The sequence below is a fragment of the Berghia stephanieae genome, chromosome 1 (assembly GCF_034508935.2).
Source record: "Berghia stephanieae isolate SIO BIC M18660-M18661 chromosome 1, UCSD_Bste_1.3, whole genome shotgun sequence".
Lineage (NCBI taxonomy): Eukaryota > Metazoa > Mollusca > Gastropoda > Nudibranchia > Aeolidiidae > Berghia > Berghia stephanieae.
In genome coordinates this window covers 138,355,527-138,363,026 of record NC_088360.1, presented here as the reverse complement: position 1 = coordinate 138,363,026, position 7,500 = coordinate 138,355,527, and the positions used below count along the sequence as shown (strand labels likewise).

The 7,500-nt window shown below is 38.2% G+C and overlaps 1 protein-coding gene across 1 annotated transcript in view; it reads right to left on the bottom strand.

Annotated features, from left to right (window-relative positions):
* Nucleotides 1-7,500, bottom strand: part of LOC144963341 (uncharacterized) — a 90,649-nt gene that overhangs the window by 69,186 nt on the left and 13,963 nt on the right. The gene's annotated exons all lie outside the window — the stretch shown is intronic.

Genomic DNA, 7,500 nt, shown 5'->3' with positions numbered 1-7,500 from the left:
AACACATATTTATAATTTTGGTGAGAAAACTCGACCTTCAAATATCGATCGATTAAAATTACTCTCATCTTGGCAAAAACTCTCAAACCTGGGACTTTGCGAAGTCTTCCATCGACTCTCGGGTTTGAGTGTTTTTGCCAAGATGAGGGATATTTAATTCGATCGATATTTGAAGGACGAGATTTCTAGCCAAAATTTTAAATACGCGTTTTATTAATTTTTTTTAATGATTATTATTATGGCAGACTTGTGTTTGTTCTAGTATAATGAGAACACGTAATTCTTGACTCAAAATGCATTTGTACATCAACATCACTCCCTCTCCTTCTCCTATCTATCTATTCATAGATCTATCTATCTCTTTAACACCAATCTATATTATATCTCTCTGTCTCTTTATCTATCTATCTATTTGTCTATTTTGTCTATCCACATATCTATCTATATATTAAGTATCTATTACCCATCCATCTCTCTCTCTCTCTCTCTCTCTCTCTCTCTCTCTCTTCTTCTTATATATATATATATATATATATATATATATATATATATACCTTGACGCTTACATCCTTACCTCCCCCCCCCCCCTCTCTCTCTCTTTCTCTCTTCATCTCGCGATCCTATCAACAACTCCAGTAAAGATTCTTCATTGAAAAAACAAAAACAAAAAACAACACAAAAAACCCACACACACACACACACAAAAAAAAAAAAAAAAAAAAAAAAATCTCAGCGCCTTCCAATTCTTCTTTTGGCAAGAGATGGAGCTGGAGAGAAATTGATTAAAACCCAAATCCCAGAAATATGCCGCTGATCAATCAAACGCCAGACCTCTTCGGGTAGCCTCCCCTGCCAAATGGCAAATTTATTCATAGGTAGATTTTCTGCAGCGCCCTCAAGCACCGGTTTTAACGCCGATGAAGCGGTTTTCACTTCCGTGGTTGATAGATTTTCGGCGGCCGAGCAGGATTTGGCGCGTCAGGCAGGAATCTTAGCTGGGTTTTTCAATTGATTGTATGGTGCTTGCCGGGAACGATGGCCACTAAACACTTCCTACTGATATTGGGAGAATTGGGGGGAAGCAGGAGGGAAGGGATTTTACAATCGAACATTGCCAAAAACATTTTGAAAAAAAAAACAAAACAATTTTGGCCTGAGAAGTTTTACTTAGATTATTGATCAATTAAAATGACTCCGAATACGACTTGTCTAAAATATGCCAAAATAACTCTTTGAAAAAAGTTATGAGTTTGAGACTTTTTGGCATGTTGAGGGCTGTTTAAATCGATTGATATTTGAAGCAAATGTTTCCTGGCCAAAATACATAAAATTGTTTGGCCAGATTATGGCAGATTACGTCTTGAGGGAGGTTTGATTTCGTCCAGATCTTATGAAGATAAATAGCTCATCATTGTCAAACACTAAAATATCCCACAGTCACTTGCCCTAGTTCTTTTTTTCTTTCTAGTACCTCTCTCTCTCTCTCTCTCTCTCTCTCTCTCTCTCTCTCTCTCTCTCTCTCTCTCTCTTCTCTCTCTCCGTCTCTCCATATATATATATATATATATATATATATATATATATATATATATATATTATAAAGCGCTTTGAGCACGTTTAGAGGATATTGCGCTATATAAAATTGAGCATTTATATAGCGCAATATCCACTTAACGTGCTCAATGCGCTTTACAAGGGGTCCCTGGTCAACAGCAACATTTAACATGTAGGACGAGACATGACGCCTGTTAGGCGATATTACAATTTTTCGGACAAAGACAACTCTGTTAACGGCCAGGTACTCATTTTACACCTGAGTACGGTGAGAGAATGTGAGTAAAGAGTCTTTTCCAAGGACTCAACTATGCGCCGAGCGAGGCTCGAACCCAGGACCTTCCGATCCGAAAGCGAGTGTCATACCACTAGACCACATAGCCGCACATACTGTGCTCAATGAAGTTTGATAATCCGACAACTCTGCTATTCTAACAATAAAGTCTACGAACAGTCAGAAGAAGAGGATTCAATACAAACTTGATTGGTCAAGTCTGCATTAAATTGACAAAAATCATATTTTAAAATTTAGCCAGAAAACGCATGTTTCGAATAGTGATCGATTTAGATGATGCCCATATATATGAAAAGTCCTGAACAAGTAAGTGTGTATGAAAGGTGCCAGACAAAGCAAGAAAGAAATATACAAGAAAAAAAAAATCTCAAAACATCAGTCGACCTTGAAACTCCCAAACTTGTGACTTAAGAGGTTAGAATGGTTAGAAACATTTGATAAAGTTGTCGGTCATTTTGATTTAGTGATAATATTTGAAGTAAAAGATTTCTGGCCAAAATGAAAATTTGTATTTGGCCAGTGCAACTCAGAAGCCTGGTCTTCCTTCTCGACTTGAAATAATTTAGTTGATCTAATTGGACAGATTGGCTTGTCGGTATTGGGCGGATAAAGTCATTTCTATGACAAAAGCACTGCTTGGTTGAAGAATGAACGCGTTCCTTTCATAGTTATAGTGTGTGTGAAGATGAGACGAAACTGAACGAACTGTTGGTGAATCGAATCATCATTGGGGGTTCAAACCCATTACTAGTGATTATCTCTCTCTCTCTCTCTCTCTCTCTCTCTCTCTCTCTCTCTCTCTCTCTCTCTCTCTCTCTCTCTCTCTCTCTCTGTCTCAATATCGTTCTCTCTCTTCCGTGTGTTTGCTTGCTATTTTTGTGTATGCTTGTGTATATTTGTAATATCGCCTAACAGGCGTCATGTCTCGTCTACATTTTACGTGTTGCTGTTGGTCAGGGACCCCTTGTAAATCGCTTTGAGTGGATAATGCGCTATATAAAATCTCAAGTTGAAAAATATATATATTTGTTGTATGTGTAGGAGTATGCGTGTGTATGTGTGTGTGTTTTGTTGTGTGTATGTGTGTGCATATCTGTATGCATGTGTTTTGTATGGTTATGTATGTGTGTGTGTGTCGTGTGTGTATGAGTGTGTGTGTGTGTGTGTGTTGGGGGGGTGGGTATGTTATAATCCTATAGTTTTCATTAGATCAACTTGAACGCGATCAGCAGTTACCCAGCCAAGAGAGGCAATCGGACTGCCCAAAGACTTCCTCTAACTTGGTATAATTTCATTTCCATCCGACTGCTGCCACTACAGAAACCTCAAGAGCTCTCTACGCTTGTCTTCGAGGAACTGGCGGAGTAATATTCGTAGAAGCCAATTTATCGCCGGCGTCCTTGGATAAACTGAACATCTTTGCTTTTTCAAAAATCCGAGACATATACAAGCGGCTATGTGGTCTAGTGGTATGACTTTCGGATCGGAAGGTCCTGGGTTCGAGCCTTGCGCTCGGCACATAGTTGAGTCCTTGGAAAAGGCTTTTTACTCACATTCTCTCACCGTACTCAGGTGTATAATGAGTACCTGGCCGTTAACAGCGGTGTCGTTGTCCGAAAAATTGTAATATCCCCTAACAGGCGGCATGTCCCGTCCTACATGTTAAATGTTGCTGTTGACCAGTGACCCCTTGTAAAACGCTTTGAGCACCATTTAGTGGATATTGCGCTATATAACGCTCAATTTTTTTTTAAAAAGCTTGAAAAACAGAGCATTCCTCGCCAAGTCCAAGGTCTGACCATTTTTAATTTATTTATTTATTTATTTTTTTTGCCAAGATGAGGTTCGTTTAAAAATATTGATATTTGAGGGACGGGTTTTCTGGCCAAATTTTAAAATTTGTGTCTCCTCAAAGTACTGCATTTAACTGGTTAATAATAAATCTGGATGAGCTTGGTATTGGTATGTAATTGAATTCATAGCCACGAATTTAAATGTGTAACTTGGGGTTAAAATTCTCTTTGTTATGGGGAGGATATAATATACTATTTCTGGTATTGAGTAAAATTCTAAAGACCTTTTTCTCATCATTGGGGGTCTCGATAGCTCAATTGATAGAGCACTCGCTTCACACACACAAAGGGAACGAGGATCGATCGATATTTGAAGGATGAGTTTTCTGGCCAAAATTTTATATAGGTATTGTTTTTCAGAATACGGAAAAAAATACAAAAAAAAAAAAAAATTAATAATAATAATTTTTTTTTTAAATATCCGTGAAACGTACTCAAAGCGCTTTACAAGAGGCCCCGAACCAACAGCAACACTTAACGTGTAAAACGAGACATGACGCCTGTTATGCGATATTATTTTTTTTTCGGACAGAAGCACAGCTGTTAACAGTCAGGTACTCATTTTACATCTGAGTGCGGCGAGAAAATATGAGTTGAGAGCCTTTTCCAAGGAATCAAATTAAATCTTCACCGGTTAAACTGGGTCTCCGAACCTTGGACCTTCAGATCCGAAGACAAGAGTCATGCCCTTAGACCACACAACCGCACATAGCCGGTGGTGTATCTTACAAACAAACGTTGTCCCAAAATCATTAGACCTGCCGCCTCAAAGCCGCATTTGTGACCCGTCGTCTCAAAACGGTATTATGTCGGGATGAACCAGATGTTAATAAGTCAAAATTAATGCCAAACTGATGAAAAATGCAATTACTGATATGTAACACTCTCAAATAGTACGTTCATTCTCCTCACTAAAGCATACAAACTCAACCCAAGTCTGATATTTCTGGCAATAAATTCAATTTTCAGCATCTTAATCATCCCGAAATAATACCGTTTTGAAGCGAATGGCCACATAATTTATGTCTGGATTTATTTTTAACAATTTTATTTAAAATATAAAACCATTTATGTTTCTTCTCCAAATTTCATCATTGTGTAGTGTAACATGACGATTACTTTGGTGTTAATAGCGTTGGTACATGGTACTCGTTGCTGTTGACCAGGGGCCCCTTGTAAAGCGCTAAGAGCACGATTAGTGGATATTGCACTATATCAATGCTCATTTAGTTTTTTGGCCAAATAACCTATTTCTCTATCTATTTTCAATTAGATCTTAATTGGATTCAATAGTCTGATGTCACGTCCGCCCAGCAACCAGCAGCTTGGTTCTAAACAAAGAAAATCGGTACTTTTATCTTTCATGCTGGCGAGAACGTTTTCACATGTCATGTGATCAGAATGTATAAAAGTCAAAACATGATCAGAGTTTTATAATGTTTTTTTCTCCTCTGGATACACTTTTATGCTCGTCGGAGAAATATTTCATAAGGGCGTCCGCCATTGTTCCGATAGTTTAGAACCAGTTACACACCACTAAGTTACTATTCGTCATTACGAGGGAAGTGACGTCATGACTGTTGAATCCTATTCCTTAGACCCGCCGCCTCAAAGCCGTATTTATGTCTGGATTTATGTCTAACAAATTTATTTAAGAAAAAAAACAAAACATTTATGATTCTTCTCCCAATTTCATCATTTTGTGTCGTGATTTCGTTTAGGAAAAATTTATTCATATTTATTCATGTAATCATTTCTGTATTTTATTTATTTATTTATATATTTATTTATTTATTTATTTATTCGTTAATTCGGCGAAGTGGCCTTGTGGTTTGACACTCGCCCTCGTACTGGAAGGTCTAGGGTTTGAGTCCCACTCTGAGCGGCGCATAGTTGAGTCCTTAGAAAAGGCTCTTTACTCACATTCTCTCGCCTTACTAAAGTGTATCATGCGTACGTTGGTGTTAACAGCGTTGTCTCTGTCGGAAAAAATGTAACATTGCCTAACAGGCTTCGTGTCTCGTCCTACATGCTGTTCGCCAGGAACCCATTCTAAAGCGCTTTGAGCACGATTAGTGGACATTGCGCTATATAAATCTCTCTCTTGTGTGTGTGTGTGTGTGTGTGTGTGTGTGTGTGTGTGTGCATGCCTATTTATTTATCTATTTTCAATTTAAACATAACTTATCAGCAAAGGAAATTTCTGTATATCCATTTCCCTGATTGTTCCTCGATTTATTTTCATTAACGCTAGATATTGACTTACTAATACAAATATACGAATAAACGCATCCCAAGAAAAAACAAACAACACACACACACACACACACACACACACACACACACACAGCGTGGCTCCGTGGTACAGTCTTTGCTTCGCACCCGAAAGGTACCGAGTTCGAATACCCGCTACGTTGTGTGGCCTTAAGCAAATCACCTCGCCCTAGCTCAGTTTGAGGCGCTGCACTGCGGCTGACGCCTGGGTTATTCCAATCTTCCCTTGGAATAGATCCTAGCGACAAATTTTCCCTATGGGATGAATAAAGGGAATTTTATCTATTTATTTATTATTTTTTACACACACACATACACACATACACATACACACACACAAACACACACACACACACACACACACACACACACATAATATCATCATACCCTTCCATCCGGGAAGCGCTGTACTTTTGTCTCCAATGAAATGATCACTCCCAAAACAAACATTGTCTCCATTAATTCGGGGGCCATATTGCGTCCGCCCTTTTCCTTTCTCACAGCCCCGTGACAGGGGGGCTAACAAGGACAGGTGAAGAGGTTGCTTCCCTTTGAGAAGGGCGACAACCTTGCTGTCTCATCCTCTCATTATAATCTCCCTTTTGGTCACTCTTCACTTCTCCCATTCTTCAATACTTGGCGTAATTTTTTTTACTCCACAAAATTGAATATAGAAAAACAAAAAATGAACTTAAAACAAAATTGGCCATATCAGTATTCGGCTATGTGGTCTAGTGGTTTGACAATCGCTTTCGGATCGGAATGTCCTGAGCTGTAGCCTCGCTTGGCGCATAGTTAAGTCCTTGGAAAAGACTCTTTACTCACATTTTTTCACCGTACTCAAGTGTAAAATGAGTAACTGGCCGTTTACAGCGTTGTCTTTGTCCGAAAAAAAAAAATGTAACATCGATTAACAGGCGTCATGTCCCGTCCTAAATGTTATATGTTACTGTGTGGCCAGAGACCCCTTGTAAAGCGCTTTGAACACATTTAGTGGATATTGCGCTATATAAAATCTCAATTTTTAAAAAAAGTGTTCTACTGTTGATATCAAAATGGGAAAAATGTGAATTGTTGCATCTATCTGGTACAGTATCGGAGTGAAGAGAATTCATGAAAGAGTATTTCAAGTTAAAACAATCACAAATATTTGATATTTCGGTTTTCACACTTAATCAATCTAACTATCTTTTTCCCAAATTAAACAGATAAACCATTTCCTATGTAACATGTTTGTTTTTTGTTGTATTTTTTTGTGTTTTTTTTTTTTTTTGCTATACCTTATATTTTTCAGCACTGATTTTTCCCTGACAGAGTACCGTTTAGTGGACGACGTGTACTTATTTGCAGGTCTGATAACCCAGTTCCTTATGGGCCCATTGTTGTAATGGGAATCTCAAAATAAAATGACGCAAAGTATTGTACATTACAACAATGTTGAACTTGGGCCATAAGTGTTTTCGGATATCAGACCTGTAGATATGTACACGTCGGAAGTCGGTGACTGATTTATATTTTTCCTTT